This window comes from Gambusia affinis, linkage group LG21 (assembly GCF_019740435.1).
Source record: "Gambusia affinis linkage group LG21, SWU_Gaff_1.0, whole genome shotgun sequence".
NCBI lineage: Eukaryota > Metazoa > Chordata > Actinopteri > Cyprinodontiformes > Poeciliidae > Gambusia > Gambusia affinis.
In genome coordinates, this window is record NC_057888.1 from 2,946,544 (window position 1) to 2,958,580 (window position 12,037).

At 37.3% G+C, this 12,037-nt stretch overlaps 1 protein-coding gene across 3 annotated transcripts in view; it reads right to left on the minus strand.

The window, feature by feature from the left end:
• The window catches only part of cdh6 (cadherin 6), a 248,907-nt gene extending 239,335 nt beyond the window's left edge, over positions 1-9,572 (minus strand). For 2 of the 3 annotated variants that reach the window (XM_044105233.1, XM_044105231.1), the window contains exon 1: positions 9,261-9,564. The gene's annotated coding sequence lies outside the window, so the exon portion shown is untranslated. Of the gene's footprint in view, positions 1-9,260 lie in introns of all 3 variants that reach the window. The other variant, XM_044105234.1, reaches the window with a different exon arrangement.
• Positions 9,573-12,037: the final 2,465 nt, after the last annotated feature.

Consider the following 12,037-nt stretch of genomic DNA (forward strand, 5'->3'; position numbering starts at 1 on the left):
ACTTAAGGTGATCACTATAAATTCAAGTAAACTTTGTAAACAATAGGATTGACTGGACCTTATTTCATGACTGATAATCTTAATTTCATGTCACTTGCATGTCAATTTTTCTTCTAAAGTCTCAAAATTCCTCCTTTTAAGGGTTTTGCTGTACAGTTAAGTTTTAAAGTCTGTATTTTGTGGTCTAGTTTCAAGTGCATATATCTTATTACACATGAAATAATACAAATTATACTTATAAGAAACTTTTGAGCAAGAAACAAAAGTCAATAATTCTTTGATATTGATTTTAAAAAGTATCATTATTTCACTAATAATATGAAAAAAATGTCTTGTTAGTGGAACTAGCACATTTTTATCAATATTTAACAAGCTCCTATATCTTGCTGAAAAGCTACTTCTAAGTTAGTTTTGTCGTATTTCAAGTGTATTAAGATGTTTGCAATGGAAACAAGACCAAAATAACTGGTAAGATTTTGTGTTTTTGCATTCTAATTTGGGACAGGGGCGTTCAAATACCAACTGGAAAGTTTGGGATTTTATATTCCTGAACTGTTTTCCATCAACAGTGTTTGTATGGCTGAGCGAAAGCGTCCTTACTTCTCTATCTATTGTAATCATGAATGCAGCAGAGACTGCAGTATCCTGAAGGGCAGCAACCATCTTCTCATTTGCTGTTAATTGCCTCTTGAAAAATGATGATAAACGATCCGACTTGTGTCACACATTTTGCCACTCTGGCTCCACACAGCAGAGCGGTGAGGGTCGTATCGTTTGCACCTTCGCCGGAACGTTTGGCGGCCCGGGACGGGAAGAGAAGAACGGCGGTGACCTTGGCAGATAAGGATCTTCTCCATGTTCAAACCGATCCGGAAACCATGACTTACCAATCATTAACAAGCTTATAGACCTGCTATCCTGGAGTCATCTTCATTTTTCATGCAGCTACTGATAATTGCTACTCTCCTTACAGTTTTCCAAATACATTACGGAGGTGTTGTTTACCATTTTCAAATATTAATGACTGCATTAGTTGCATTTCAGCACAAGATTGACTGAGTTCAGCACATTTAGCTGTCATTAATTGATCACTTGATTTTCTTTAATGGTTATAACATCTCTTTATGGAATTAAAGTGACAAAATTCATGTTTTATTCAGCAACCAGTCCGTGCTGTGGTACACTTCACGCTGAAAACAATCTGAAATTGAAGGTTTTCATGTTTTCATTAGCACAACATGACTCAGGAATTTGGCAAAGAAAATAAGAACATTTCTAACTGCCACTTGCAGAAGAAATAGCACGTAAAACTTCAAGAATCTTGAAAAATGTCTAACTTAAAGAGTAACTAATCTAAAAAAATAAAAAAATACTTTTTTTCCCATTAAACAAGTTTGTTTAGTTGTGTGTGCTTCCTCTCGTCCTGACCCCAATCTGCTCATCCCCAAACTAGGCCACACCCCTCAAAATCTCTTGGCTCCGCCCACTTTTGGTGCAGTTTTTCTAAACTGGTAATGGCCAGAGTTATGCTTTCACTCCTTTTTATTGATATTCTGACTAGTACTAGTACTTGCAAAGACAAATCTTACAAAATATCTTTGGTCTACTTTGTCGTGCACATATCTAAGTACGCTTAAAATACGACAAAATAACTTACAAATAACTTTTCAAAAAGACTCCTTACTATTGACAAAAAAGTGACTTTAACTGGCAAATTGTTTTACTTGTGAGAAAAGATGTTTTGTAATAAGTGGAATAATTTTCCAAAGGAACTAGTAAGTTTCCATCAACAGAAGGGAATTATTGATTTGATCAATTTGATTTGTTGTTGCCCAAGCGTGATTTTTCAGCTGCTTGTCACTTTTAGTTGATACATTTCACTCGTATGGAGAGTAACTCGCTGCAATTTGAGATCCAAATATTTTCTCGCTCGTCCACGCGTCTTTTGTTCAACCCCTCAAACTTTCAAAGGCACAGAAATGATTAATTTCTCACCCTCGCAGTCTTTCCAAGAACCAAGAAAGGCTTTGAACAAGTTCAATACAGTCAAGTTGTCAGTTTTTGAGACGAGAGCAGATTGAGGGTAAAGAGCCTCGGGGGTAATGGGATGAAGTGTGTTGCCACATTGTTGCAACATGCGTGGGATTCCCACAGGAGGGCTGGAAATTGAGTCAGGACAGAGCTCCTTCCTGACATCGCAGGCCCACATGCCACTGCCTTCACATCTCTCCTCCTGTGTTTGATGTCCAAATTGAGCTCTGCTTCATCGCCTTCATAGTGTGGCCCTCTCACCCCAACACTACCCACTCTGCTCGTGTGTTTCTCTTTCCAACGTTCTCACAGACAGGAAGACTAAATTGGTGTTTTGATGCCTAGATGAAGCACCGTTAGGATATTGTCTGAAACCTGAAGGATCAGCTCTTGGTATATATTACTATTACAGTAACAAATTATCATGACAAAGGATAATATTGTTCCTTTGAGACCATTTTCAAATAATATAATGGTAATAACATTATGAAAGATCAGTAAATTTTAAATTCTAGTGAACATTTATCACTACAAATAGAAGACACTTTAAATGTCCAAATTAACTAAACAAAACAACAAAACTGTCTTTATAAAAACAGGCTAGCTGAGACCAAAGCACCAGACTGAAGACCTTTATCAGTTTTAGGTATTAAAAAAAAGAGAGAGAAAAGAGAAAAATTATAAATTGTGCAAATGGAAATTATTGAGCTTGTTTGAATTTATTTTCTAATTAGATTATTTACTGCTTATTGCAACATGCCTATGTTGGAGTGGACATAAAGTGACTTATCATGCCACATATTGACTCCATTGAGTCAGGAAAGTTACAAAAATTAGGCAAAAATCTGAAAAAGGAATGCAATGTTTATGCAATTAACTGTCAACACTACAACAAGTAGACAACAAGGTCCAAGTGTATCACATTTCATATCCGAGGAAAAGATTTTAATTTAAAACAAATATTGAGAAACTGGGAAGTAGTTCTGCTATGCTAGCTTGACTATGACAACCTTAACATGCAGATGCGCTGTGGAATTTTGGTTTGTTTTTGTTCAGTTAACACAAAAATAAGGCAACCCAGACACCAACTCTCAGACAGATTGGATCTACCAAGGATCTCTGACAGATCCCACTGATGATCTGTCAGAGATCAGTTAATTAAATTAACTGATCAATCGCCGCTTGTGTTTAAGTGTCAACTTATTAATAAACATCAAAGCTCAGTCAGGAACAGGGAGTTATTTTGTTTTGAGTGGATGAGTGTTTGAAAAGGTTCATTTGGCATGTTTGGGAGAAGAGTTTCAGCACTGTGAGGCAGATGGTATGAAAGGCGACTCCTTTGACTCTGAGGTCAGCTTCTGACCCAGAAAATGGAGGTTTGTTCCCTCGGGGTCAGGGGTCACTCTCTGACTAAAGTGGAGGAGTTAAAGCATCTAAATGTCTTCTTGTTCGTGACAGCTAGGACGGAGTGGGAGATAGATCAATGGTGCCATTAACACAAACTGGAAGCGTCATACTGAAGAGTGCAGATTACTGGACCACAGAAATGAATATTTTTATCAGAGGCACTGATGCAACTAATTAAGAAAAAGGTTTTAAATTGATTGCTTGGTGTTGGAGATTCCACTAGCAGACACAACTGACAAGGTTTCTTAAATGGGAAATAAAAAAGGCATACTTGTTTAAACCAAACAATCAGAGTACGGTGTGAATGGTTTACAACCCTAAAGCATGCACAGAAGAACGCTGACGTCACACATTGATCTCCAGAACGCTCAGGGATCAAATTAAAGATTTACTCAGCAACGGGTGCCAACAGTATCGTCACAAAAATCCTAATCACAAAGGAAGCACAACTAACACCAACAACCTGCTGGTTCTGTAGGAAAGTTTGGATATGTGGTCAAAGCTAAAAGTGGTGGGATTTTGACGTGACGCGCTTCAATGTCAGACTTCTTTCATAAATTTCAGCCATTGTTAACATTCAGATTTACAGCATCTGGCTTTTTCTTGAGCAGAATGATGATGAACAAATATGATAAAATGCAACATGGCCGTTCAGACCGCAAATACGGACCAGATCAGAGGTCAGATACAGGTCACATACTGGGGCGTGCTGTGGTGGCGTAGGGGGTAGCGCGGCCCACATTTGGAGGCCTTTGGTCCTCGACGCGGCCGTCGTGGGTTCGATTCCCAGACCCGGCCGACATTTGCCGCATGTCTTCCCCCCTTTGCCGCATGTCTTCCCCCCTTTCCTGTCAGCCTGCTGTCATATAAGGGACACTAGAGCCCACAAAAAGACCCCCTGGTGGGAAAAAAATAAAATAAAATAAAATAAAAAGATACAGGTTATCATATCATTCACAATAAAACCGGTTAAAAAAAAAATGGCACAGTTCACCCATCAATGGCAAACGGTGTGATACTAACCAAATGAACAAGGAGGTGAAATTCATCATGTGATGGACAGACAGACCCAACTGCCCATCAACAACCTACCTGCACATACTTACTCACCTACATACCAACCTACATACCTGCCCATCTACCTGCCCAACAAGCAACCAATCTACCAACCACAGACGCCAAGCTGCCCTTTACTGATTCAAACCACGTCCAATTTCTATGTCTTCCTTCAAAGTAGTCAGACTTTTAAGAAATCTATTTGAATGGTTCAGATAAGTGGTTCAAATCTAGACGTTTTCAAAATAGTCTAGAGTCAAAATACTCTAAATGAATCAGAATTGCTGATTCATTCAGCAACTCTGAAATAAGTATCACAAAAAGGCGATCGTCTTCCAACTTCCAATTGCTCTTGGAAGTGTTAAGAGATTTCAAACAAACATAATTGTCATTGTTGTAACTATTGGAAACATGTACAAAAAAGAAAATTAATTTGACCAGACCAATTAAACATGAATCAGAAGCAGCCGTGGTAAAAATATCAAATTAACCCTAAAAGGTTTTGTTGAACTGAACCAGGTTAATTAAGTTATGACATTATAATTGCTCTATCTAATTTCACTTTTCACATTCTCCAACAAATAATTTTTGGAGTCCAGGGTCTAATGGACCTTACCAGAGGGGCCGCTTTTCATTGGCTGATGCACATTCTGCGTGGTCACGTGGGTGGCAGTCTCACAAACACACGCTTCTCGTTAGCTAAGTACAGCATAATAGCAGTTCTGATACAACTTCTACACCTTGAAGCCTGTCTGCTACACAGTCTTACGTTAGCTAAACAGATCAATATGCAATGTGTACTGTATCTGACACACACTAAAGATTTTATTTTAGCAGAAAAGGCTTTGGACTAAACTGTAGCCACTCTAGCACCAAGTACAGCTAGTCAATCAACCATCGCTGTGTTCAGGGAAGCCCTGATTAATAATCCAGAAATAAATATCAAGCCTGGAAACTTGATATCGTAACGGACTGAATGTTATGTTTTTAACGTAATCTTTGCTCGTCTTGCGGGGCGCAGGCGGTTGATACGGTAACAGGTGTGCTTAAACCACAAAGAGAGAGAGAGAGTAAAAAGGTACGAGTGGTTTTGAGTTGATCACCTGTTCTGGTTATTTTACTTTTGTTTACCTTTGCTGTGGCTCATTACAGCCGCTGTAGTTTCTAAAGGTTGGACTAATTACGTCGTTCGTTTGTGACGGTCGCATCGTCATTCATAACAAACGTCAAATAGAAAAAATATATTTCATAAACTTTTAACAAACAAATGGCGTCTTTACCTTAACAGAGCTCTTTGGTTCCTCTTAACAGTCTGTAGCTTCTCATATTGAGGTCATCAAACCAAATTCAGATCTACCATAACTGACTGACTGACACCTGCTGGCCTCAGGTTTGCAACCAGCTTGTGACTGAAAAACCAGTAACCTCCTCCCAGATGATGACATGAACTTGTTATTTCCTCTGTCTATTGTAGTAGCTGATATATTGTGAAAATCCGGTAGAAAAGATGCACTAATGGAGTCATGTTTACATAGAAACAATGCGCTACGAGGCTTTGTTTGAGAGACTTGCGGTCACGTGGGTCGGTTGTGGGCGGAGCTTGGTAAGGTCCATGTTTCAATTTGCCTTATTTGAATCAGCTGAAAATAAAAACAGGAACAAACTTTACAATTTGAAACCTTTCATACCAAAATGCAGAATCCCTAAAATCTCCATTGGCTACAATCAAAATTAAAAACAATAAACAACATTTTCACTTTATAAACCAAAGAATTGAACAGCCGTTTATTGTCAGATACATAGATTATTGTAACAAAGTGATGACAAATGGATTTTCTTTACTTCTGTCCATAAAATGTATTTCCCTCTATTAAAGCTCCAGCCACATAAATTATGCGTGTTGAACTATGGCTCAGTCAGTGAAATATTTTTTACTTTAACCCAAAATCTAAGAATCTCTAACGCCGTTTTCCTCTGCATGTTGCTGAGCAGTCAAACAGTGTCCCGATTTCTCATGAGTTTCTCTTTCTGGGCTCTTAATTCTTTTATTTTCTCTTCCTGCACTGCAGATAAGATTGACTGCAAACTGTCGAGGGAATTGTGTTGAACACTATAGTGGCGTTTTTAAATAATCAGCTCTGTCTGAGAAAATAAGGCAGATGGACTTTAAACTTATTGGAGGAAGAGAAAAGATGTAAAAATGTGACCTTCTTGCATTAAAAGTCTGGTTTTCTAAAGGTGACTTTGAACGGGCGAGGATAGAAATGCAGTATATACAAAGCATGTAAATTTTTTGCACAAAATCATAATAAGGTTTTAGTCAGAATGAGCTATTTTAGGGCGTCTTTTCACTTTATAGCCAAATAAACTGCTATTGGCCATGGCCCCCCAACTCAACTTTTACACTCACACGTTAAAAGGAAAAAGATGCTCAATTATACGACTGTACATCTTTGAAAAGCGGAAGTGGAGCCTCCTGCACAACCAACAAGAATGCAATAAGTCGGCGTGCCCAAACGTCTCACTCCCAGGGCCAAAATTATTCAGGGGCCACAATTTATTTATATTTCTTTCAGTTAAAATGCTAAAAAATTTCATGGAACCTTCCCATGACAATTACAATTCATTTTAATTAAAACGGTCTGAAAATAGGTGTCAGGCTTCTACAGCGTCCTAACTGGTTGAGTGTGATTAAATTTGTTTTTAAGTAAGAAGTCTCTTAAGACTGTGATCCTGCTGACTGATATTTAAAAAAATTGTTACTAAAAGAAGAAAACTCTTGTTTTATACCTAAAATTTATTATTTTAAACATAAGTTTGCAATATAAAATCTGATATAAAGAAAGACAAAAAGTTTTCATCTGCATCAGCTCCCTTTGCTGGAGTAAACAATTCCTAAGTTGTCTCCAGTGGCCATAAAAAAACACTCCAAGAGCCGCATATGGCCCCCAGGCCGCACTTTGGACACCCCTGCAGAAAGTGATTCCTGAATGGTAAGTCAAGAACAGAACACTTGTCTCCTCCAGCAGCCACTGTACAGCGCATACAGCGGTAAAACGAGCTGACCAAACGTTCCAGAAACTCTGCTGGGGTTGCTAGGTAACGGCACAGTGCCCACAGAAAAGACATTACAAATCAGAAGGTTTTTGAAACAGCTCATTTCCCAGACACCAAAAAACATTCATTTATTACCAAAACAACAACTCAGTGGAGTTTTTTGTTTGTTTTTTTTTTTTTTACGCATTTGAGCTGTTTTTAGAAGTAATAGAAACAAAAAGAACAAAAAAAATGCAAAAAGTGAATTTAGCATAAATGGTTTGGAAAGATCACTGCTGATGTTCTACTGCCCTGGTTAAACAGTGTAAAGTCTTCTTGTACAATCTATGAAATATTTAAAACATTTTACATCCTGGTTAACTCCAAAAATGAGAGGCTAATAAACTTTCACGTTTTCAGCATTCATTTAAATTTCTGGATGCCTTTCAGGGTTCGTAAGTGAAGGTGACCTAACCTGCGTGGTTGTGAACTGCAGAAGATTGCCAATATAGCTTTACAAAACATAAACATGCTCTGCTATTTGTGGTAAACAGCAGACTCATTATATTTAATTTTCTATTTCAAGACATTGTTATGTTTGATCTTTGCCTCTTTCTCTATGTTTCAGTTCAGCAAGTAGGTTGTTTTCTTTAATAAGTGCTTGACACAAGAAGAAGCAAAACAAAGCATTATTTGCTGTTAAACCTATAAGCAGCTGGAGAAAGAATAAGATTGCTCATCTTATGGTAAAGCAATAGTGAAGTTCGAGATAAAATTCGAAGAAATTCACAGCAGCAGGAATGGGATGCCTGCTGTCTAAGTAGTCGCAGCTTTTTGCCTTTAAAATTCGCCTCATTGGTCAGATGAGTTTCCACACATTTCACTTTGAAATGAAAGCAGCAGAAAGAAATGGGCCCACTGCTGTTTCTGACATATTATCCAGCACATCTGCTGGCCACCGCCATTTTTATTTCCTCTAAGCTAACCTGAAAATACACACAGTACACTAGCTTCAATTCTCACTAGAGAAAACCTTCAAGAAGATTCTGCTTTTCAAGTGTACATTAATCTAACCTTTAATTTCAATTATTGCTAAAATTATTAATCGGATCATTTGTGAATAAATGTCAACTGATTCAGTAATCGATTGTTATTTGGAGAACACAAACCCCAAAAAAGGAAATTTTCTGGGAAAAAAACAAAACAAAAATAAACAAAACACACAGTCAGAGCAGAAACATGTGAAAAAAAATTTCAAAAGTATAGACATTTTACTATTAAGATTTTTAAAAAAGTTTTGCAACAGGTGAAAAAGTAACAAATACTGCAACTTTGATCTCCAATCGAAACTAGTCCAACTAACTAATGTTGAAATTTTAATAAATCTGCCATTTTAGGGATTCAAGTTATTGATTAATGAGTAAATCTAGAGTTGATTGACCTTATCATCAACAAATAATTAACTGATAAGTGCCCATTTATTAAAAACCTGAGTCTTCTCTTGTATGAATAAGGCAGACCCTCTTTCCACAACATAAATTTGTCGTAATATGCTGCAGTAAAGCAAGAATCATTCCATTTTAACATTATTTTTGTTTTAAATAGACTGAACAGAAAATTGGGGTTCTCACGTTAAGCTTCGACATAATTATGAAATATAACAAAACAAGAACTTATTAAGCTGATAGAAAAATAAAAGATTAAATGAATGAGATATGTAAGACACTTACAGAGAGATGTTCATACAGAAGTGCCGTCTGTTGGTCTTGAAGGAAAAAAACTTTTCTCCGTGAAGTGTAGCAGCCGTCGATATCAATCTTGATTATTAGCATCATGTTTTATCCCATCGTTTAACACATTTTCTCCGTTTTTCCCCAGCTTTTCTATCATCATATCCTCGCCTTCTTAGCTCGGATGGATAAAACTTCATTAAGGTGAAACTTAAGGAACGTTTCGAGTGTTTATATTTTAAAACAGAACCACTTAAAGTGCGTTTAGGATCCCGCACCATACTCTGGACCGTTTCTCTTTATGTCTCCGCCATCTTTAATCCTGTCTCAGGGATTTCATTTGAGGATGACCAGCAGCGCCCCCTGCTGGATGGCGGCCGAATTACAACACTAAATCAAAAAAGAAGCTTTTAGATTAAAAATTTTAGAAATACTCAAGAAAAAAAAGACAGGAAATATCTGAGTTAGACAATTTTTAAATTTGCTTTAAAATAAACATAAAATTTTTAGAATAATCTCTAAAGATTTCTAGAAACAATATGAACATTTTCAGAAGTTATACATTTTTGACTTTTGAAACTGACAAATTTCCAAATTTAAAAAGCTTGAAAATGTCCAAAATTCCCATGTTCAACTTCTGAGTTTTTTTCAAGCAAATGTTTGACTTTTGCAGTTCAGAAATTTTATAAAGGTTTCTACAAAAATTAAAAGGTTTTCTAAAGATTAATCTCAAAAAACCTTTTTTGGGAGGGGGAGGAGTTCCTAGCAAATTTATGACCTCAGATTTTTTCCTAGCAAATTTCAAACTCAGAAATATACATGTTTTCCAGAATTTCTTTCTAGATTATATATAAAATTTCAGTTTTTTTGTAGAAGTTTTTAAACTTCTCAAACTCAAAAATTACCACGTTTATTCCCAGAAAATGTCAGCTTGCTTTCATAATTTGAGATTTTCAACTAAATTTTGTGGCTTTTCAAACTCAGAAGTGTACAAGTTCCTACTACAAAATTTCTGGTAATAATCTCAAAATTTCCAAGTCTTTTTGGTGGAAATTTTCTCCAATTTTCTTTGTATCTACATCAACCCTCATCACATTGACAATACCAGATGACTCATTTCAGTGAGATGTTAAAACATGGGCGTGGGTCGTAACGGACTCTCTTTCTGCTGCTTCTTTCCTTCTCGGCTCACTTAACACCTTCTCTCCCTGGAGCCTCTGTGAGTCCAGCAGTCGATTCTGGTGTCGCTGTGGCAAACTGGGCAGAAACAGGAAGGCTGGGGGCGGCGTGGCCGCGACTGTCCGGGTTACGGGGGCGGCTGAGACAGATTGGTTGATATCACACTCTCACCTCAGGGGGACAGAAGACTGGGAGGCATGGCGGGACTCCAGTTGTTTGTGTGAGAGAGGGAAAGAGGGAGGAAGAGGGCGATTGGGTAAGGGGATTGTGAAAAACACAAAATCTTCAGATTGCTGCGTTTGGATGCCATGACCCCACACCGACCCCCATTTCCTGACTCAATTGCCTCAGCGTGAGGCGGGCTCTGTTTCACAGCACCGCTGCTTCTTCTTCTCTTGTCCGCAATCATGTGGACTCATATGGGACTGCCGACATCTCCATAGTCAGGAGTAAATAACGGCGCAGGGTCGTAGTGTGACCGTCCTGATGCGGACTGCCCTCGTTTAATTAATTATCAATCAGGCCTGAAATGCAATTTCACTTGCTCACTGGGAGGTAAAAGTAAGTTTGAGGACAATTACTGAAATGAAAGCAATTATTACTGAGAACTATCCACTTTGTTGTTGGAATGAGTATTATTGTGTAATTTTAGAAAGAAATATGTTAACTGCCCAATATGAGAAGATATTAAAAGTGTTAAAGTAATTTTGGTCTAGCTTCTGGTGTGCTTAAAATAAGACAAAAAGAACTTGTTTAAAGTAAATAATTCATAAATATTAATTTTTTTAAAAGTACTAGTAAGTTAGTTATTTGAAGTGTACTAAAATATTTGCACTAGAAAGTAGACAAAAATACTTAGTAAGAACTTTTGGCAAGCGTTTATCCACAAATTTGAAAATGGAGCAATCATTAACTAGAGTTACTGTTAGCTTAGCTTGGGTAACTGTTAGCTAATGCCGCTATTAGATTTATTAGGTGGGTTTTGTCTTAACTTGTGTATCTATAAGAAGGAGTAGCTTTTGGATTCAATGGGCATTCAACTTAAGTTAAATTCCCAAGCATCTCTTATTCCCAAAACTGAGATTGCTCCAAATAACAAAGCTAGACTGAGTGGCTGTTAGCTTGTTCTAATGCTAGCTTCTGTAACCGTTAGCTAGACCTGCTGTATCTGTAAGTTGTAGCTTTAACATTTAGTGGCCATTAAAGTCATGTTAAATTCCTGAGAGTCCTTTATTTACAAAACAGAGATTGCGTCAAAAATGTGTAGCTAACGGCTTGTGCTTAACTAGCAAGGCTGACCAAAGATGCAGCAACCTTCTATGACCGTTACTTTGTAAAAATTTCAGCTAATGTTTATCTAATAACTTGTATCTCATCTTATGTTTATAAACTGGACACAGTGAATAGATGGAAAATGGAGCAATAATTGCCCAGAGTTTCTCTCAGTTTGTACTTATGTTAGCTGTTGGCTAGAGTTATCCATTAGCATTAGTAGCTAGGGTTTGTCTTAATTTGTATATCTGTAAGTTGGAGTTGCTTTAAGATTCAGTGGCCATTAAGTTGATGTTAAAATCCTAAACATCCTTTATTCCCAAAAC